The sequence below is a fragment of the Notamacropus eugenii genome, chromosome 6 (assembly GCF_028372415.1).
Source record: "Notamacropus eugenii isolate mMacEug1 chromosome 6, mMacEug1.pri_v2, whole genome shotgun sequence".
Taxonomy (NCBI): Eukaryota; Metazoa; Chordata; class Mammalia; order Diprotodontia; family Macropodidae; genus Notamacropus; species Notamacropus eugenii.
In genome coordinates this window covers 205,035,805-205,059,257 of record NC_092877.1, presented here as the reverse complement: position 1 = coordinate 205,059,257, position 23,453 = coordinate 205,035,805, and the positions used below count along the sequence as shown (strand labels likewise).

At 36.8% G+C, this 23,453-nt stretch overlaps 1 protein-coding gene across 2 annotated transcripts in view; it reads right to left on the bottom strand.

Moving 5' to 3' along the window:
- The window catches only part of SH3RF3 (SH3 domain containing ring finger 3), a 617,431-nt gene that overhangs the window by 569,773 nt on the left and 24,205 nt on the right, over positions 1-23,453 (bottom strand). The window lies entirely within an intron of this gene.

The following is a 23,453-nucleotide window of genomic DNA, read 5'->3' as shown; positions in this document are numbered from 1 at the left end:
TACCAACTCTAAAACGCTACATAAATGTTCACTATTGTTATTATTACTATTATTACAGAAGAGGAAGTGATTTGCCCAATATCACCCAAGTAATACATGTGAGAGGTGGGATTTTAACTCAGAACCCTTGATTCTAAATCAGTTATATGCTTTTCCCATTGTACAGTGTTGCTCCCCTATTTCTATTACTGCCTACAGAATTTGACTGAGAATTTTGCAGACTATGAACTCAGTAAATGTCACTGACTGCCCAGCACAAACATGGACTCCCAAGGCCAATAGCAACCAAGTCAGACTTTAAGAAAAGCATACGCAACATTAAATTTTATGATGTTGTAAACACACCTATTAAATATGCCATGCGTCATGGACTATGTGTGAGTGTGTGTGTGTGTATGCACATACTTTATTGCAATTTTAAGCATCAAGACTTTTGTAATGTTCTATATAAGTGGATATAGTGCATACATATATTACATGTGTGTATATATGTGAATGTGTGTATATGTGTAGATGTATGTGTGGATTATGTATGTATGTGTGCACTGCATATGAGTGTGTGTAAATGCATGTGTATTGCCGCTGTTCATTCATTTTAGTTGTGTCCAACTGTTTGTGACCTCATTTGGGGTTTTCTTGGCAAAGATACTAGAGTGGTTTGCCATTTCCTACTCCAGTTCATTTCATACATGAGGAAACTGAGGCAAATAGGGTTAAGTGACTTGCCCAGGGTCACACAGCTAGTAAGTGTGTGAAGCCAGATTTGAATTCAGGTCTTTCCAACTTCTGGGAAGAGAGGCACCTATCCCTAGCTGCTATGTATGTGGATGCATATGTATTATTAGAATCTGATAGTCTGAGAACCCAGGCTGATCCTCTATGTATTAATGAGGCATTGGAGTAGGACTTCAACATAAAGTATACAAACTTCATATTTGGAATAAAGATTACAATTACATATGATCGTGCTGAAATAGCATATCCCTACCACTGCTAGCTCTGCATCCCAAAAAGATCACCAAAAAAGGAAAAAAGGCCTACATTTACAAAAATATATATAGCATCTCTTTTTATGGTGGCAAAGAATTAGAAACTGAGTGGGATGCCCATCAATTGGGAAGTGGTTGAGCAAGTTGTGGTATATGAATATAATGGAATACCATTGTACTATAAGAAATGATGAGCAGGCAAATTTCCGAAAAACCCAGGAAGATTTACATGAAATGATGCAAAGTGAGCAGAACCAGGAGAACGTAGCACACAGTAACAGCAACATTGTGTGATGATCAACTATGAATGAATTAGCTCTTCTTGGCAATGTAATTATCTAAGACAATTCCAAAGGACTCATGATGGAAAATGCTATCCACATTCAGAGAAAGAACTGAGAAGAGTCTGAATGCAGATTGAAGCATACTATTTTCACTTTATTTTTTCATGATTTTTTTCCTTTTCATTCTGTTACTTCTTTTACAATGTGACTAGTAGGAAATATATTTTACACACTTGCACATATATAATCTATATCAAATTGTTTACTGTTTTAGGAAGGGGGAAGGGGAAGAAGAAAATTTGGAACTCAAAATTTCAAAACTCTGAATGTTAAAAATTATCTTTACATGTAATTAGGAAAAATGCTATTTAAAATAATATAAAATAGAATATCCTTAAACATTGTTCTAGAAATGAGTGGATTTAAGAATAATAGCTTCTACCATGAGATAGGATAAAATCAGTCTACTAAGCTATCATTCTCTCATTACTTAACATTTATTTTTAACTATCCTTTTATAACTTTATAACATTAAACATGACTGTGTTTGCACACGTTCACTCTGAAGGTCCAGATCACCAGAGTTTGAGAAGCTGCCTTCTAAGCAGAAGATACCAATATTTCCATGCTATTTCCTGTATTCTATATGGATTGGTCATGATAAATGAGATCAGTCAGATCTTCAGGTGACAACTATTTCTGCTACATACGTGCATCTACAACCAGGTGATATTTCACACTAAAACAAAAAAGTATGACTAGGAAACCATGAACGTGCCCCAACCACCCACTCTGAAACTTGGTTCTGTCAACGTCAGTAATTTATAACGTACTTTTCCTTTGAAGTTATTGCTAATATCCAGGAATCATATCATTTGCATTTGTTTTTAATAGATTTGCTATAAAGAGAATGTCATGTTATTTCTCATGGACTGTGCACAAGTATTTTCAATAAAATTGAGTGTTGCAAATTGGACAGAAAAAAAAGACCAATTCTATAAGTATTAGAATGATATAATCTATAGTGTCACAGAACAACAGATTTAAAGCCAGAAGGGACATCAAAGTCTTTCTGTTGTGTAGTTGTTTTCAGTTGTGTCCAATTCTTCTTGTCCCCATTTGGGGTTTTCTTATCAAAGATACTGGAGCGGTTTGCCATTCCCTTCTCCAGTTCATTTTACAGATGAAAAAACTGAGGCAAACAGGGTGACTTGCCCAGGTTCACAAAGTGAGTAAATATCTGAGGTCAAATTTGAACTCAGATCTTCCAGACTCCTGGCGCAGTGTTTTATCCATTTGTGCCACCTAGCTGCCTCATTTCAGAGCCAGCCGTGTTGATACAGTTTATAGTAGGAGGCAGGCAAAGGTCAAATTCTGCCTCTGATACACTATTGTTAGAGAAGGGAGCCTGGCACAGTGGCAGGAATACTACTGGATCTATCTGAGATCTGAATACCTAAGTTCAGATGCTGGTTCTGCTGCTTACCACCTGTGTGACCTTAAGTAATTGGATCCACCTCTCAGAGTCTCAGTTTCCTCATCTGTAAAATAAGGAGACCAGGCTAGACGACCTCTGAAGTCCCTATCTTTTCTAAATTGATGGTCCTAGCTGTGAGACCATGGACAAGTCACTTAACTTAGCTACATCACCGTTCCCTTCTTTGTAAGGCTCTAAAGCACTATACAAATTTCAGTCACCGTGATCTAGTAGCTGAAAGCATAACTCAATAAGGATTCATTCAAATGCAGAGGAGCTCTCTCTACTACATAAGGCCTTTCTCTGTGTAACCACGAAGTAATGCTGAAAATCCCCTCTACCTATTCACAGCTATCAGCCTGATAGAATCAGCCTCTGTTGTGAGGGTTCACATTTCAGCTACAGGCAATTTCAGTCATAAATCAGAGGGTCAGGTTCACGGTCACAGGCACAAAGCAAGGCATCTTTAGGCTGCCGTTTCTCAGAGACTGCATCCTCTTCACCCTAGATATATCCCCTACAAGTCCAAGACCCTTGTCCCCTGAAGAACAATGCTGCTAGGACTGCATTCACCTTGCTTTTCCCCCATTTCTTTTTTTTTTAATCAATAGTATAACCCCAGACAGTCAGCCAGCCTCCTTTTAATCTCCTGCTGGGACACTGCACCAGGGAGAAAGGTTGCCAAATGTCTAGAAACGAACCCAGAGCATGAAAGTCATTTCCCACCAGCCAAATAGTTAGCAGGAGGTAAAGCTATTCTGCTATGACTCTCCTGATTTGGCTCGGAATTGGTGACCCTGGGATGAAAGACTGTGCATGTCTGAGTTAATCACTCTCTTGACTTCTTCGGAAACTCTATTGAAAGCCTTCTGTTTCTAACCCAGTGGTGTAGTGAGTACAACAAAGAGAAGATCCTGAGAACTGACCTATCCCATTCTGGTTTGCATACTGACCTCACTTTTGCAAGTTAAATACTCTTGAGCCTTAACCCTCTAGGCAGAGAATCTCATTTATCATTTCTCTGAATTAGGGAGTGCATAGAGCTCTGTCCTGGGAGTAAAGAAGATCTGCATTCAAATCCTGCTTCTGGGGTATACTAGCTTGGTGATCTTAAACTATCTGAGGCTCAGTTTCTCCTCTATAAAATGAGGAGGTTGGATGACTTCATCTCTATGGTCCTTTCTAGTTCTAAGTCTCTTATTGCTTAGACATTTTTTCAGTCATGTTTGATTCTTTGTGACCCCACTGGGAGTTTTCTTAACAAAGATACTGGACTGGTTTGCCATTTCCTTCTCCAACTCATTTGAAGAATGAGGAAACTGAGGCAAACAGGATTTGCCCAGAGTCACACAGCTAGTAAGTGTCTGAAGCCAGATTTGAACTCAGTATGACGAGTCTGCCTGACTCCAGGGCCAGCATGCTATCCACTGTGCCAATGTTCTATTAAAGGTTAAAGTGTAAGCCCTACTTTAACCATTATGAATTCTAAAATAGTACAGTCCCTTTAGTCACTGTTTCTTGTTCTCAGTTCTGGCTGGGAATGAACACTTCTTGTTCCTTGGGGCTCCCTTTGTGGATCCCCTTATCTCTGAACACTGCCTCAGTAAACTCTTTGGCAATGCTGTTTGCCTCTCTGTTGTTACACTGCCCAAGCAGAAGCGATAAACCATTAACAATCCTCCACAACAGACAGCAGCTTTTATTTTCAACTATGTGCAAGGTGATCTTGCCATAAGCTTCTAAACTGGCTGTACCCTTACCTCTCCCGTCTTTTCTCACTTTCACTCTCCACCATGCTGGATTTTCTCCTGCTAACTCTGGCCTCCTGTACTTGTTCCAAGAACAAGTCATTTACTTGTCTCCCAACTCAGGCATTTTTACTGGTTGCCCCCAACCCCAACCCCCATGCCTAGAACAGTCCCTTTCCCATCTCAGCTTCTTAGCTTCCCTGACCTCCCTTGAGAGTCATCTAAAGACCAAACTTCTTCAAAGAGCCTTCCCAAGTCCTCCTTGGTTTTAGTGCCTTCCCTCTGAGATTATCAGCAATTTATCCTATGTTTCATTTGTATATAGTTGTTTGCATGTTGTTTGTCCATTATACTGTAAGGTCCTTGAGAGCAAGAAAAGCTTTATTACTGATGTTTTGATTTTTTACCTTTGTACGTAATAAATACTTGTTGACTTGACCCTCCAATAAGTCTGCCACTGGCTTCACCATCCCCATCTTGTGTCTTATGTCTTGTGCTACCTTTGACTATTCCTTCTTCCTCACGAGCTACATCCAACTTCTGCCACCTCTGGCTCTGCAATCTCTTTTACATCCATTCTCTTCTCTATTGCCTGTAGCCTCACAATGGCTCTTCTGGTCTACAATCTACTGCTATCAAATTAATATTCTTCATGTCTCTCTTTAGCTCAAAATTCATCAATTGTTTCCTGGTGCCTATCAAATAATTTTCAAATAAAATTCAAATTCCTCAGTCTGATGTTCATGGCCTCTTCCAATCTGGAACCACTTTATCTTTCCAGATTTTTCTCATATTACTTCCCATTGTATTCTGAACTCCCAACTACGCCTTATCCTCCCAAATGTATCTTATCTAGCTTCCATACGTTTGCTTATGTTATCCCCATGCCAGGAACTCCCTTTTGAAATGGTACTCATATTTTATAGGTCAACTTAAATGTCACTTCCTTTATTAGGGCTTCCCTGATTTCATATCAATTATGATCAACATCTACACACCTCAACCTCACTTAACACTTTCTTTGTACCTCTATCATACACTTCTGCATGATAGTTATGCATAAATTATTTGCATATGGAGTATGCAGCCCCCCAGTAGACTGTAAGCTCCATATGAACCAAAATTATAAATAAATTGTTACAGGAAACTCAAGTTAAAGAGATCACCTCTACCAACATAGATCAGAATAGTGAAGTCATTTTTCAGTTGTGTGTGACTCTCCATGACTCCACTTGAGGTTTTCCATTTCCTTCTCCAGCTTATTTTACAGATAAGGAATTGAGGCAACAAGGTCAAGTGACTTGCCCGGGGTCAGACAACTGGGAAGTGTCTGAGGCCAGATTTGAACTCATGAAAACAAGTCTTCCCAATTCCAAATCCAGTGCTCTATCTATTGCAATGTAGACTAAAACCTGCTCTGCAATTTATAGCTCTTGAAGAGTTAAGGCTGACACTTAGCAATTGGGCAACAATGCCTATTACTTTTGTTAAAAACCAACATTTTTTTTCCATTGGACAAAAATTGTTACTTTTTAAAATGTATCTTCCTACTCTGCAAAAACAATAGAAATAACAGAACTATTCCAACCATATCCACTACCTCGTATGGTCCAGTCTATTAATTCATCTTCTAAATCCCCGTTGACATCCAGGTAAACATAGTAAAGCATCAAATCTGTTTACATTCTTTACCTTTCCCACACTGTTATAGAATGTAGCTGACTAGGTATTTGGCTAGAAAGTTGCAAGTTTCTGGTTGTATCACCTCTCATATTTGTAACATAGCTATTCTTTGCATTAGGTACAGATCAAACTAAAAGAAAGATGAAAATCAATATTTTCAAAAGGTCACAGGGACTTATAAACATACATTCTAGTAAAATCTTGATACCTCATGCATATCTGTGTACATTGTTTTTGTTTCAGTCATATCTGACTCTTCATGACCCCATTTTGGGGTTTTCTTAGCAAACAAACTGGAGTGGTTTGCCATTTCCTTCTCCAGATCATTTTACAGATGAGGAAACTGAGGCAAACAGGGTTAAGTGACTTGCCCAGGGTCACACAGCTAGTAAACATCTGAGGCTGGATTTGAACTTTGAGTTTTGCTCATTTCAAGCCCAGTAGCTCTATCGACTCCTCCACTTAGTTGCCCAACTAATTGTAAGCAACACAATTAAACATAAAAGGGGCCTCAAAATGATGAGATTGCTAGTTTGGGTTTCTTTCTGAAGTTGTTTAATATACAGTATTTGCTTCTCAACTATAGGGATACTATCAGTGTAAGGTGGGAGACACAAGGGTCTGGTGCAGAAGATATTACTTGGTATATCAGGCATTTAAGAGTCCAGACTCAAACTCAGCCTGCCCCCTAGTCTAATATCCGTTCCAGCTTGGGAGTTTGAAATATAATGTTGTCCCACCTTCTGCCTTTGGCTTCCCTCATTCCTAACCTTGGCTTTGCAATCTCACATGCTGGTTAATCTGGCTTAACTTTTTCTTCTTTTTTCTTTTTTCAACCTTTGTCATAAGGGATGGTTTGCTGAATATGAAAGGATATGTTCAAAAATTAATGGTATATTAATAAAAAGGTAGTAATGAAACAAGAGAACATTTTTTAAATGAATAATGTCTAGTCATTCATAGTTGAAGAAAATATTGACTTAGTAATCGCTGAGGTCTCTTCCTGCTCTAAGATTCTGTGTTTCTCATAGCAAGGGCAGACTGGCTAGAAATTGGGTCAGAAGAGAATGAAGCCTCTGACATGAAGCCCCTGTCATCAAAAGATTTCAGAAGTCCTCAGAGTTTCATCAGTGTTCAATGAGTAATTACCTCCCTCTGCTTAGGTTGTCACGCTTTAATCTGAAACCATTGTGCCTACCTTTTATGTTAAAACAACATAAAAAAATATTCCTGAGAAGTTGGTGTACATCAAAACATCTTTTATAATTTCAGATGTTTTTCCTCATGGAAGACAACTCTTACTAAACATTTGGAGGGGGAGAAATTTATATTACAGAAAACAAAATTTTTGGAAAGGTCACAATTAGAAAAAAATATAACTACTAAAACATTAATACAATACACATAATGTACTGAAAAATTGAGTTCCAGGAACCATATGATGTAGCAAGATACAAGAAGGGTGGATACTCCATCTCAATATACTACCACTCAGGGTTCTGGTGTTATTTTTGGGCAGAGAGGGCGGGGAATGGATCCAAAGACAACTGCCTTGAAAAAACTTATTCTCTATACTTTCCAGTAGCTAAATGACTCTTTCAGTAAAGGGCGATGACTACAGTGCTATACACTTACATTGATCATAACAATATGTTATCTTTAAAAATAAGCGCTTAGGAGGAGGAAGAATCCAGCAGCTTTTTTAAGTCTCAGACTATTTTTTTTTTTTAAAAAAAACCTCTATACCTGCCAAAACTATGAGATAGACTTCTTAAAGCACCTGTTTTCACACCAAAAAATTAGCTAGTAAGATCAAAGTTTCCAAGCTACAAGGAATTTCAGAGGCCATCTAATGAATCTAACCAACTCATTTTACAGATGAGGAAAGTGAGACCCAAAGAAATGATGTGACTCCACCCAAAGTCATACAAGTAGTATCAGAGATGGGATTTGAACCCAAGTTCTCTGAATTTGGAATCTGTGCTCTTATATTATACTGTCTCCTTGCTCTCTGACCAGTCTCTCATATTTCTGGGTTTTGTTTATCTACTCAGTAAGGCTTCAGGAAAAGAGGAAAACTGATGAAAGCTATCAAAAAAAAAAAAGGAAAGGAAGACTGAGCCTAAACAAAAGAGAAAACAGAGCAAGATCCACAAAAGAAAGTTTGTTTGGACAAGCAAGTCTCCAATAAGCAGGGATCTTTTTTAACTGTGTATATTAAATCATTTAGCCTATAACTTGAGTTGCAGGTATATTTAAAATATACTAAGATGAATTTTTGTGCATGCCAAAATCTAGTCTCGAGGAGGCTCAAAGGTATATACATTGTTTATTATGAGCCCAAGAAATTAAAAATGTGATCAGATGTAGTTGCGACCTGCTCATAAGCAGTGTCTATCCAGTGTAGTGCCAATTTCCCTTAAATATCTCAAAATAGTGAACTTTAAATGTCCATTTTTAATTCAAGTTCAGTTCAGTTTCTGTCCCAAAAATGGCATTAAGAAGTGTGCTTTAATGATTTAAAATTTCTTTCCAACAAAGAAGATTGACTTACACTGAGCCACCCAAATTCATTCCCTATTTTCTCCAGGGCCACTACAATGATAACTTCTTGTCCAAAATTCAGTTCTCATCTTCCTCCAGTTTATTAACAATTCTGGGAAAAGTAGGAAGACACTCTCAGTTGTGACTGATCCATCATTACTACGTCTGTGGTTCTAAAAAAAAAAAAAACCATGACTTTAAAAATATTGATTCTTATTTTAAAGAGCAAAACTTCAGAAAAGGGACGTTGCTGTGCCATCTCTTAGGAACACACTCCAAGTTGGTCTCCGCCCACCCCTTTTCTGTTTAATTTAATTACAGAAAAAATTAAGAGTCATAGCTACAGATAATGAAATACCAGGAGGGAGAAAAGATTGTTATTTGAGTTGCCAAACAGACTAAGTTGTTCAACAAGTTTTTATTTGTTTCCAGGCAAAGCTCAACTTTCAGTTTCTTTGTGATCTTCTCTCTGTTCCTGTTACTCATTCCTACAACACCACTGTCAAAGCCACTGCTCTGGGTTCCAGTTGAACGCTGCCAAGTTAAATAGAGGGCTCGATCCTATTAATTCATTCAACTTCAGTCTCTTATTTGGCTGAACCTGTTTGTCAAGTCTTTGCAACAGCTATAACTACTCCCATTTTTTACAAATCAGAATAGCCTTCAAAACAGAGAGACTATAAATCTTCAAGACAAGTGGAAATTTCAACCATCTTAAAAGACGAAGGTTAAGTGGCTCTCAGGACTGAGGAGGGATGAAAAGACCATTTTCCAGTTATCATCTACCATCTCTGACCTTGTGGTGTCAAGATTAAAACAAGACCCTAATCAGAGAACTAGTGTTCAAAGTTTAAGGCATCCATGGGGAAGGAGGAAATGGAGGGGAGGGGGGGAGAAAATAAAATAAAAAGAAATATAAAGGGAGCTGAGGCTTGGAAAACTAGTCTGTCATTTACTCTTCAGAAACTTCTTAACATTTTTACTTTTGCTAACACCTCCACTGGAATTTTTCAATATCCCCAAAGAGTTCTTCCATTTAGCAAACTAAAGATCGTGTTTTAAACTGAATACAGGATTGATTCTCTGAAGTTAAATACAGATCTTTGAGGTGGAATAGAGTTGCAATCTGAAGGGGGTGATAAGAAATTGAGGGAGAATGAAGTTTGTCTTTAGATCCTCCTGACTTTCCATTTAAATGGTTCTTCTACCCAAATCTAGGTGCCTATGCTCTCATGTTGTCTAGTTACCTCCCAGAATCCCTACTATGATGGTCTACCCTCCCTAGTACCCCATGCTTTAAAAAAACTTCCTCCCATTTCCATTAGGATCCCATTTCCAATTAATATGAAAAATTAACCCATGACAATAGCTTAAATTGATCCCCTCCCAGGTAACTTTTCCATTTCACTAGAGGAATTTTAGAGCTAGTAACTTAGCCCAGGAGTCAAAAGATAGGTCAAGGTCTATTAGTCAATTTCATGTCTCCAATTTGAAATATTAGACTGAAATGACACCTAGAGCATGAGTGGGATAGGTTTAGTGAAGACTTCTCAGATTGTAATTCTTCTCCCAGGGGTGAGGTAAGACTGAGAGGCTCAAGGTTACTATATTTTTAGAACAGAATAATTCCATGTAAGGATATAAAACTGTATAGTACATTAGGGTCTCAATGATTGGATAAAGTTTACCTAATTCTTCAATGTCTTCATTTCAAAAGGGATTGGTTAGATTTCATGTCTAGAATGTAAGATCATATTCTCAGCTAATGAGAATAATGGTCAGTCGGGGAGGAGGGACTTGCGTTAGGGTCTATATAAATCACTGCCTTTTTTTTGTCTTCAGCTTTCCTACTCCTACAGGTTAGCCCCACTTCTCGAGAATTGAATAAATCTCTTTTCTGTCATCACTTTGAGAGGCCTCTGAGTAATTGATTTATGTAGGGACCTGAGCCATCCCATACAAGCAGAACCACCAGCCATTGGAATTTTCTCCTGAAAGTCAATGAGAAGGTGAAGTGCCCTTAGGGACAGGATGAAGACAGAAGCTTGACTTCATTTTGAACATTAGTACATGAAAATTACATGAAAGGGATAGAATTGAAAGCTGTTGGTAAACTTCAGGTTTTTCTAATGAGGAAATAGTTGTAACAAACTGCTAAGAACTTCCCAAATTGAAGATATGGTAGCTATTAGCATACACCTTTCAATTTGCCAACAACCCTCACCTGTTGCTCACTCCTTTCCCAGACTCACATTTCCCTTTCCCTACTACAATAACCTTACCTGCTGTTCAGAGTTTCAAGTAAAGAACATTACCAGCACAAAGGAATCAGGATGTCTGCCTTAATTAACAAAGAGTGACTCTAAAATAAGCCCCCCCTAAATTACTAATAAATATAGTCCTATAGCCATCTTCTTACATCCTTCACTGTCCCTCACATAACTAGCCCATCTTCTCCTCCTATCACAGGGCATGTCAACCCATGACAAATAACTATTAAGATACAATAGCTACTCGTACACATGAAAAAATCTTCCCTTCTATTCCTAGATCCTAGGGCTTTTCATAACTATATATTCCAATAGATCAAGTAATAATACATGAATTAAATAATAGCATTTAAATGTACAAAGCTTTGCATATGAGGTTGATGTAAAAATTTGTACATATACAAATACAACTTCTGAAGAGGGTGGAAAAGAATTCAGGGTTTAGAATCAGGACCTCAGTTCAGTGACCCATTCAGCTATTTACTACTTGTGTGACATCAGTCAAGTTATTCAGTCAGTCAACAAGCATTAACTGTTTACTCTACTCTTGGTACTAGGGAAACAAAAACTAAAAATACTCTTTTCTGAATCTATTTCCTCATCTGCAAAGTAAGAGGTGGAAAGGAGAATGAACCTTTCTTGCTCTTTTTCTCCTATGATCATCAATAAGATATATCTAAGAATATTGTCCCCCCAAAATAGTCCTCCCTTTGAAAATATTGTTGTTGTCTGTCTTTCATTTTCAAACAGGATCAACGACATCATGGGGTGATGTCTTGACTCATGTGTGATATAATCAATAAAGCAAAAACACCAGGAAGGAGAGCCCAGATCAAAACAAGGAATAAATTCTGAATGAGCTGACGTGAGCAGAATATTTTTTAACTAGGTCATCTGAACTAGAAAGCAGGATTTACATAATTTTCTCTACAAATGACCCTGAAAGGTAAGGATTATGTAATTTCCACCCTTTGGTTCTAGATAAAACTGATCTTAAATCCTCTCTCTCAACCAGGAGAGCACCTATTGTATTTTTAAAGCTTCTGCTATAACTCTTCCCAAACTTAAAATGGAAGAAGGCTTACCACCTCAGCATTGTCTTCTCCAAGTTTCTTTTAATAAAAGTGCTTAGGTTAGAAAAGAATGAGTTTCCTTGCCCTCTGGGAACTTAGACTCTAAGGTGAATAGAGCTGACAAGGACAAAGGACATGAAAACATATTTAAAAAGCACTGAGCCTATATAGGGAAATAAGGTTAAATAAATGAATAAGTCAAGGTGACAAACTGAGGAAAAGGTATATCAAGACTCCCTCCATGCAATATGCATATAATTAAGTCCACTCACTAAACAGGTTTTAATTAGGATGTGGTAACGGGAGCTGTTGGAAGAGGACCCAGCCATGAAAAGGCACCAAAGGAACAGACAGCATCATTAACCATAGGGTAACACAGGGTCATGCAAGCACAGGGGTCAACAGCCCCCATACACCCTGAGGACATCACTGATTTACAACATGGATCAATAATTCACATTTATATTGATGATGCCAAGTCATCAAGAAAAGATTAAATCATGCTCAGACTCACTGCAGTCTGACAATGAAACACAAGAATGTGTAATACATTTTTGAATTTCAATCACAAATGGTGAAAATTATCACTTAAAAAGACAAAGTGGCTCAATATAAGTGAATTTTTCCAAATTACTAAACCTCATATTTCCCAATGGCATCAGATAATGAAGTAATATAACCATAACTCCACACACACTTATTTCTTTACTTTTTTTTTGCCATAAAGTGGCAGGGTGAATAAAGTGCCAGGCCTGGAGTCATTGAGATTCATCTTTGTGAGTTCAAATCCTCAGATACTTAATAGTTGTGTGACCATGGGCAAGTCACTTAACTGTTTGCCTCAGTTTCTTCATCTATAAAATGAACTAGAGAACGAAATGGCAAGTCACTCCAGTATCTTTGTCAAAAAAACCCCAAATGGGGTCACAAAGAGTCAGACACAATAGAAATAACTAAACAACAACATCTGAAAAGTCTATTACCAAAAAAATGAATCTTCTTTTTTTCCCATGGAAACAATATTAGGATATTGGAGATGTTTCTGACCAAAGACTTGGTATAAAATCATAACCAGAACCAGAACCAATAATGTTCATGAGACATACAACTGAGGAGGTAATTTAGTACGGTAGAAAGAAGGGTACGTGGTAAGTCAGAGGGCTGGTATTCAAATTCTAGCTCAGTCACTTAATATGTATGTTATTGCTCTGGGTGAATCACATTCTTTTTTTGAGCCTCAGATAACTCACATTTAAGACTAGCGAGGAAGAGAGATTAAAAAATATCCACAATGCAATCTAGCTCTAGAGCTATGATCTATCAAGTTACCAGTCAAATGTGGCCTATTATCTGCTTTTGTACAATCCAGATTCTTGTCTATTTCCACAGGGTACTTAAACTAAGAATGTTTATTTTCATACTTTTAAATACAATGAAACTTTATTTAAAAGTGTAAAAACCATTCATAGTTCTCCAGTCCTACAAAAGAGAGCAGGATTTGGGAAGTTTACCATCCCCTGCCCTAAGACCTAGGAAATGGATATAAATGTTCTATATGCTGATTAGGCACAAGGTTTCAGATACTACAACCATAGAAATGCAACCTAAAATTAATACTGTCTATAGCAATATCATCTATAATAATTTTACTTGTTTTTTTTTTAAATTTACAATAGACTTTTATGGAATAATTTTGGGTGTCCTATTCTCAGAATTTATTCAAGATAACATCCTATAGCCAGCAAAATTATTCAAATAAGGTGAAACAACAGATTGGACTTCCCTTCTGCAATTAGACAATAGGCTTATGTCAATAAATAGTTAGTAAAATGAATGAAAAATGAAATAGCAGTTAAAATTCTACAAAAGGTAGAAATTCCATGGCTTTTCCATGCAACAGGGCATGTCCAAGAAGACATGAATACCATGATCCCTTCAGGTATTATATTCCCCAAAAGGCTTTGTGTTAGCTCAGTATATTATAACATCACCCCAAATTCTGGATATGTACATTTTTAATGCATTCTGTTTAAAAAAATATCTCAGTGAATGCTATATGGGTTATAGGCCTAGGATAGAAGAATTGGAGAATGTCAAGAGTGGCGATAAAAATAAGATCTACCTTTAGACTAGAAGTTTCAAATACCACCCAATAACGCTCCCAAGTGCAGCTTGAACCAGATTAAAATGTAATTGGGAAACATTTAACAAAATAAACTAAAATGCTGTATAACACAGATAATGTTAATATGTAGTTTTCTTAGTATGCTGCCCACAAGAGTCTTCGTATATGATTCATAGCATCCTCTGTTTCTCTTTGAGTTTGACACCAATGTTCTAGACCATTCAAATTCTAATATTTCTTGTTAGAGGCATGAGCAGAGGGTTTCCTCCCTCTGATTCCTAACAAGAAGCAATAACTCTCTCTAGGATATTCTTCAGATGTCATGCCAAAAAAGCAGAATATTCCTGGCTGAGGATTCAGTGCCTCTGATCAAAAAAATAACACTTTCTCAGTAAGAGGTATTCATCTAATTAGCAACTCTCTAACATCCTTTCCATTCCTTAGCTTTACTGAACCTATGGACCAGTTTCTAAAAATGTAGTTCCTAAAGAGAACATCAGACTCATACTTCCTACACTTAACTACACACTTACCTTACACACACTATCATGTCATCCAAACTTACTTGTCACTTTATTGGTTGAGGAACTCTACATATTAGTCAGTTTAACTCTTTGAGCATGAATTACATGTAATTGATCATCTAAAAGTCTAGACAGCAAAATATACAGAGAGAGTCAATACTCCACTATCCAGAGGGACCATGAGATAGAATGCCCTGCCCCAGTTCAAGAGGACAAGAAAGAACACAGGATTTAGGAATTAGAGGACCCAAGTTCAAGTCCTATTTGTGATTGCTTAGCAATGATCTTGGCTAGGCAAGTTACATTCCTTCTCTGGGTCTCAGTTTCCTCCTTTGTCAGAAGGGTCAGAATTGATTTAAGTGGTGTCAAATGAAGAGAAATGGATCCTTCTGAAGCCACACATTGATAGTAATAACAATAATAGCCGACATTTATATAGCATTTACAATATCCCATTTGATCCTCACAACAATCCTGATGAGAAAACTAAAGCAAACAGAAATTAAGGGTCACAAAGCTAGTAAATATTTAAAACTGGATTTGAACTCAGAAACTTGACTTAGAAAATCACAAATTAACATTATCTATGTTGCACTGTTATTTTTCATCTGTTAAATATTTCCCAGTTACATTGTAACATGGTTACGGCTGCACTAAGAAGTTTTGCTGGCCCTTGCTGCCATGGACCTGTGAGTTTGATCCCTCTGGACTAAATGATTTCTGAAGACCAATGACAGCTCTAAATACAGTGACCCTAGAATAGATAACAGCTAGTATTTTTATAACGCTTTAGGATTGCAAAGCACTTTACAGATATTAACTCATTTGATAGTTATCACTTGATTATACACACACACACACACACACACACACACACACACACACACACACACACATATCCACTGTAAAGAATCAACAGCTCTTTCCAGAAAGAAGTAGTCATGTAAGCACTGCCCTATTTTTCTGGTAACTCCTCTTTCTTCCTAAAGATAAGATAACCTACCTCTCCTCAGCAACTCTATCTGGCAAAAAATCTGATTCTGTACCAGACACTATTTCCATCTGAATTCTACTTAATACACACTTATTAGGAGGAAAGGATAAGTGTAACCTTTTCTCCATCACCGTTCCTTCTTTGCTCTGTCTAGTCTAATACAAAGGCAGGCAGTCTATGCATAACATGTTTGCCCAGGTATAAAGAAGCACCCAAGTGATTCAAGAAGGACCCTGAATCAATAAATATTTTAGGTTTAACCAGTTTAGTTGCCCAATGACAAAGAAACCTTAGCAAAAATGAGGATAATCAGACTTGACCCTAATATAATATAAATAATGAGAGAAACAGAAACACACACACAGACCCACAGAGTGTTTCTCTAAAACTAATCAGAGTAACAATCTCATATAATTGCCAATATCTATACCTCAACCCTGAGGATTTCAAGCTTTTAGGAGTTTCTAAACCAAACAGCTCTCCGTAATACATGGTTTGGACCAGCCAGATTCAGAGGTCCCTTTCCAACTCGGATTCCTGGGCATATTGAGCTATAGGTTAATCAAGAATAACACAAGAAAAGCAATAAGGAACTAAACACAAACTCAATAAAAATAGGAAGATTTAAAAGATCATTTTGAAAAATCAGTAACTCAGAAAGTAAGCATATCCAAACTGTTGAGAAGTAATCCCTAGAGCATACATTAATTCTCCAGCGGGTGCTGGAAATGGAGTAATTAGGTTAATGTTTTTGCAAGACAATGACTGATCTTTTATTGCATCCATTTGCACACAGATAGAATTGCTGTGTGCTGGACTAGGCAACAGAACAAAAGATTATCTGAGTAGTTCTTAAAGAAGATTGACTCTTTTTTTCTACATCTTTTAACCTACTGGTCTATTCATTCAGTCATTATCAAAAGAACCATACTGCATGTGCTCCTTATAAACTTTTCATGGTCAATCACACTTATTATCAGTTTCCTTCCCAAGAGGTCCAACTGTTCCAAATATCTATTAAGATTAAGTACATTTGTTTTTGCAGAAGTGTCACCAAAAAAATAAGAAAAAAATCAATATGGAGAAAGTAAGACTTTTTCTTTTTAGTAGAATTTCATCTAAATTTTATTTTTTATTGTGAGTTTAAACATCAAACATGAGCATTTCCATATAAAAAGGACAAAAAAGATGACTGCATGTAAACCAATGAAAATGTTTTCAAATGAAATAAGATAACAGAACTGTCCTGTTTGTCTCTGTCCCCTTTAGGACTTCCTTTGGCTCACTTCTGTGCATTTTAAAATATTTTATTGATTATATTTTCAAAAAAGAAAATCACATTGTCCTCATACTACCCCCAACCCCCACTCCAAAATAAAAGTCCTCTCTTATAATAAGTATAATCAAGCAATTTCAAATCAACATATTAACCACATCTCAAAATATGTCCTTTTTTTTACCTCTAGTCCATCACCACTGCCAAGAGGTGGGAAGCATGTTTATTTTTTTATACTTAATTTACTTATTAACTTACTTTATATCAACATTCACTTCCATAAGATTTTGAGTTTTAAGTTTTCTCCCCCTTTTTCTCCTCCCCGAAAATGGTGTGCAATCTGATAGAGGTTCTACTCTTACATTCATATTAAACATATTTTCACATTAGTCATGATATAAAGAAGAATTAGAACCAATGGGCAGTACCATAAGAAAGAAGAAATAAAACAAATCAGCAAAGAAAAGGAAAATAGTCTACTTCCATCTGCATTCAGACTCCAAAGTTCTTTCCCTGGATGTGAATAGCATTTTCCATCACAAGTCTTTTGGAGTTTTCTTAGATCCTTGCACTGCTGAGAAGAGCTAAGTCTGTCAAATTCAGTCATCACACAATATGTCTTACAAGACTGTGTACAATATTCTCCTGGTTCTGCTCATTTCACTCAGTGTCAGTTCATGTAAGTCTTTCCTGGTTTTTCTGAAGATTGCCTGCTTATCATTTCTTATAGGACAATAGTATTCCATTACATTCATATACCACAACTTGTTTAGCCACTCCCTGAGGACATCCCCTCAATTTCCAATTCTTTGCCATCACAAAAAGAACTGCTATAAATATTTTTGTACACATAGGTCTTTTTCCTATTTTTATGCTCTCTTTCGAATATAGACCTAGGAGTGGTATTGCTGGGTCAAAGGGTATGCACAGTTTTATAGACCTTTAAGCATAGGGGAAGCATGCTTTATTGTCAGTCTTGTAAAGTCATGATTGGTCACTGTATAGATTAGTACTCTAAAGTTTTTCAAAATTCTTTTCCTTGATATTATTGTGATCAAGGTGTAATTTGTTCTCCTAATTCTACTTACTTCCATCCATATCAGGACATACAAATCTTTCCAAGTTTCTCTTAATTTGTCTTACTTATTTCTTATGGTATAATAATATTCCATTACTTTCATATCATTTGATCCACAACTGACAGACTCCCTTTTGGATTCTAGATCTTCACTACAACAAAATTTTGCTATAAATATTTTTGTACTTATAGGTCCTTTCTGTTTTTGAGTTCTTTGGAGATATGTTGCTCAGTGGTATCACTGGGTCATAGGGTATGCCTAATTTCTTTCCGTGATAACTAAATCAATTCATACCTCCACCATTTGGTACATTTGCGTGCCTATCTTTCCATAGTCCCTCCAACAATTGTCATTCTCCTCTCTTATTATCTTTAATAATCTGATGAGTATGAGATGGAACCTCAGAGTTGTTTTAATTCACATTTCTCTTATATTTAGTTATTTAGAGTACTTTTAAATGACTATTGATAGCTTTCTTTCTTTTCCAAAAATTGCCTGTTCATAAGCTATTGCCATACTCCATCAAGGAAGGTTTCTTTTCCTTATATATTTGTATCAATTCTTATATATCTTACATATCAGACCTTTATCAAAGAAATTTGCTTCAAGGATTTTTCCCAGTTAACTATTTCCTTTCTAATTCTAACTGCAATTATTTAGCTTATGCAAAAGCTTTTCAATTTTATATAATCAAAATTGTCCATTTTATCTTCTGTGATCTCTATTCCTTATTTTGTTGAGATTCCCCCCTTTTATACATGATTGTAAAGGCAATTTCCCTCCCTTATTTAATTTATGATAAGATCTTTGATATTTACCTCATATATTCATTTAAAGCTTATTACAGTATATGACATATCTAGTGGCCTTTTCCTTAGTACTTTTAACATTTTTTAAAAACTTTTTCAACATCAGTTTCCCTAAGAGTCACAAGTACATTCTTCTTTGAATGATCTGGGAAAAGATGCTTACCTGTAGATACAGACATACCACATGTGGAAATAGTTTTATGATACATTAGCCCATACATATAGACACTCATATTAGTTAGTCATCATGGAAACCAGTTCTGTGCTAGAAAATCTTTGTTTCTAATCATTACTCTCAAAAGCCAAGAGAAGGTTTTCAGAAAACCTTTCCTTATTGTTTATCAACCTTGTCAGATTTCTCCTTTTTAATACTATTACTTTCTGCATATCAAAAATGAGTCTGTGGAAAGAAGGAAAAAGGTATTCTTTAAGTTCTTCTGTGTGCCAGGTACTATGCTAGGCACTGTACAGATAGCATTTCATTTTATCTTCACAACAATCCATTTTATAGATGGGGTAACTGAGAAAGAGGTTAAGTGACTTACCCAGGATGATACAGCTAGTAAGTGACTCAGACAAAATTCAAACTTGATCTTCCTGACTCTATAGCACTCTATGCATTGTACCAACTAACCAAGCTTTCTAGTACTTCATCTCTTTCCACTTGGTAGAGTGGAAGCCCTTTCATGGGATTTAGAATGGGAAGGGACCTTATATTTATGTCCAATTCCCTTACTTTACAAAGGAGAAACCCCAGTCCCTAAGATGTGTACATCAAGTGCTTTGAGGTCAATGGAAGGGGCTATGAAAAGCAAAGGCAGAATTCAAACCCAGGTCCACCGGTACTTCCCACATACCTGATGCTTGTTTTCAGTTTCTCTCCCCATCAAAATGTGCCCCTGAGAAAGGATGTGAAACTTAGTCACGCTAAAGTATAAACGTCTGATAACACCATCAAAGCTACCTCTTCTAATGGGGTTTTTCATTTAAATGGGAATCATTACAACAAGGAAACAAGGTTTCAACAATGGAATTTTAGGCAATAGTATCTAAATATCAGGGAGTGAAAGGGAGATGCCTACTCATAGATATCAGGTTCAGACAAGTTTGAAAGATAAAGCAATATTTGCTATAAATAATGCAGCATTCAAGATGTAACCATTTGAAAGCTTCCATTAAATCTTGCCAGCACCACAGAAAAACATGAGCTTACACATGCATACCACTTTTTGCCTTGTATGCACTCCAGCTTGAACTAGTTAATTGAATTTCTAACTATGAGCCAGAGTCCACACTAGAGTTCACACTATGAAACGCAAACTCTTTATTAAATAATACCGTTAAAAAGGAATGATAATCCCCACAGTCTTAAATACAAATCTGATAATGCACAATGTAATTAATAAAACCCCAAAATCCAATTTTCATGCAACGAACTTTCAAACATTCTGTTGTTTGCATTAAATTAGCTTTTATTCTGAATACTGTAATGCCACTCCAGAGACATAAGGTACCTTGTAACATGGCATCCCAGTTCTTAACTTGAGACATGAGCATGAAATCATTTACTTGGTTCCTTCTGCAGTGAACTTACAAAGAATTTTTCCAAAAAATCACAAGAGGAGCACAGCTCCTACCTTCCCCTCCACAATGCTATCAGAAACTATCAATCTATGGCACAACCACAAGGAAGGAAAGTAGGATTCACTTTTGATTAAGGAAACTGCCTGTCACTCTTGGAGTGGGAGGAGGGAAGACAATCTGAAAGAGGAGGTGTTCTCTTAGCAGAGAATACCATGACGTTAAACACTAGTCTAAGGATGAAATGCAAATTTCATTTTTGCCATTTCCCCCAAAACTGATTAGGAAAAAAAATATATGACCATGAACATCAAGATCATTGAAAATAGAGCATTGATGAGGGGACCAGTCCACGGGACAATATCTTTCATTTCAAAAATGTGATCTGTAGGGAGTATAAAAATGTTTGTTCTGGGTTTCAGATGAATTTTTCTGTTACCTTCTTATAATCCCCCCAGGGCTATCCTATATTAAATTCAAAACAGAATTCCTGCATTGGTTTATAGGTGTTCACTATTACAATGACAGTTTGGAAATCTCACCAAGCTGTATATTCCTTATAAACCTACTTAAAATACTTCACTTACAAATCCTTTACTGTCAATTAGAGAAATTGTTTTGGTATTAAGAGCCATTTCTATTACACATCTGAAGTGATCTAATCCATCAGAGAGGTATAAAATCAGAGAATTTCCCTCCCCACCAGAAAAAAAAACACTTCAGGAGATATTTTAGAAAGTGCTTATTTTCCTAATAATTTGTAGAAGAGTTTTAGCAAATATGTTTGTGAAATAAATTAATATATCTTCAGAAATGCAGAAAATCTAGACCCCATGGCTGTCTGATGAGCACAGGCTTAGTTATTTACCTAGTTTTGTGCATAAAGGTAAAAGCCCACACTGGGAAGTTGCCTGGCTCTCTTTGCTGGGTGTTTTATACTTAGTCACTAAGCAATCTACCCCCATTCTGCTACCAGTGCCCCTGATCTGCAATCCTACTGAGCCTCTCAGGAGTTAATACTCAATTTTCTGTGAGTAATCAGTTCCAGACGTGGAGAGGAAGTCAGTGTTGTAAATCGAGGGGTGGAAAAAAAATCCATCAATATGAGACCCTGGATCAATAAGTCACTGACATTAGGTTTTCCTGTGTTAGTAAACATGTATGCATTTTCCACATACTCACTAAGTCATAAAAGGGCATACATAGCATTTTAGAGCATCTTCTAGCTCAGCCTCTTTATTACACAGGCAGCAGAGTGATAGAATGATCTGAAGTTCAAATTCTTATCATGTAAGCTCATTGAAAGTGGGGATTCTCTCACTCCATCATTATCGTCATCATCATAGCAACTATAAAGCACTTTTGGGCAGGTAGGTGGCATAGTGGATTGAGTGCCAGGCCCGGAATCAGGAAGATATCTTCCTCGGTTCTAATCTAGCCTCAGATGCTTATTAGCTGTGTGACCCTGGGCAAGTCACTTAACCTTGGGTACCTCTGTTTCCTCATCTGTCAAATGAGCTGGAGAAGGAAATGGTAAACCACTCTAGTATCTCTGCCAAGAAAACCCCAAATGGGGTCACAAAGAGTTGAACACTAAACAACAAAACTTTAAGAATTTAAAGGGGTTCTGAGACCAGAAGGTTTGTACCATGACACTTTACAAATCTAAATCAACATCCATGCCATGAGAGAAAGAGACCACAAAGGCATGATACAACCAATCTTAGCAATTATCTGAGGCAATGGTGTTAAATTCAAACAGAAAAGGATGTAAAGATCACCACAGGCTACATGCTGACTTAGTTTTAAAGCCTAATATTACTTGTGCATTGTTGTATCTTTACATATTTTGTTAGAAATTTCCCAGTTACATTTTAATCCAGGCCAGGACACACTCAGGAGTTTGTGAGCCACATGTAGGCCACACGAGGTGTTTAACACCTCTGATCTAGGACACTGAATGTTGCAACATACGGTAGCAGTAGATATTATTGTGGGACCTCTCAATTGACAGGAGAATTGATTACCTGCCCTTTCCTGTCAGCTCTAAGGATGGAACACTATTCCTCAGAAGGATTAGCCCCTACACATTTTTTCTTCTGGACACCTTTGACAACTAACTATTGAATATTATCTTCATAATTCCTCATTTCTTTAGGCTACAAGGGGAAAAAAGGGGGAAAAAAGAGTAAAAATGACTTAGGTAACAACTAGTAGAGTTAGGGACTCTTCCTACCTACCCAGACAAGCACTTACTTCTTTCTCATAAGTGCTGCCAGCCACTGTCTCTTTCCTTTCTAGCACTGATGGTCAAATCCCATCTGAGTAATGTTCTTTTTTTAAAAAAAACCTTCTTTTGTCATTCAATCAACATTTTGATCAAGAAGACCAGACCTAGAGCTGGGAAAACCAGAGTTCAAATCCAGTCTCAGACATTTACTAGTTGTATGACCCTCGTTAAATAATCTAATCTCTCTATTCCTCATTTTCCTCAAATGGAAAATGGACATAATAATAAGCCATACTTCACAAGGTTGTTGTAACAATCTTTAGCAAAATGTTTAGAACATAACAGGTGATTAATAAATGCTTGCTCCTTCCTCTCCTCCCTGGCACTGAAAATACAAAGAAAGAGAAAGATATGATATTCTAATGGAAAAGATAAAGCAACTATGTTCATATAAGAATTGGGTGGATAGAAAGACATTACAAATGAAATTTTTATTGCTATCTTTTTGTTTTTCCATCTTCTCCACTTCCAAACATATCCTTTCTCACCACCCCCAAGAGCTACCCCTTGTTACAAGAAAAGAAAAAGGAAAAAAATCAAGCAAGCAAAACTAAGGGACACATCAACCAATACAGACACAGTATATGTCATAGTCCCCACCTCAGCAAAAAAGAGAAAAAAATGTATTTTCTCCTTTCTTAATCAGTATCAGACTTCATCATTATTTAGTATTTAGTTTTGGGGTCTTTCAATAGAAAGTCATTTTA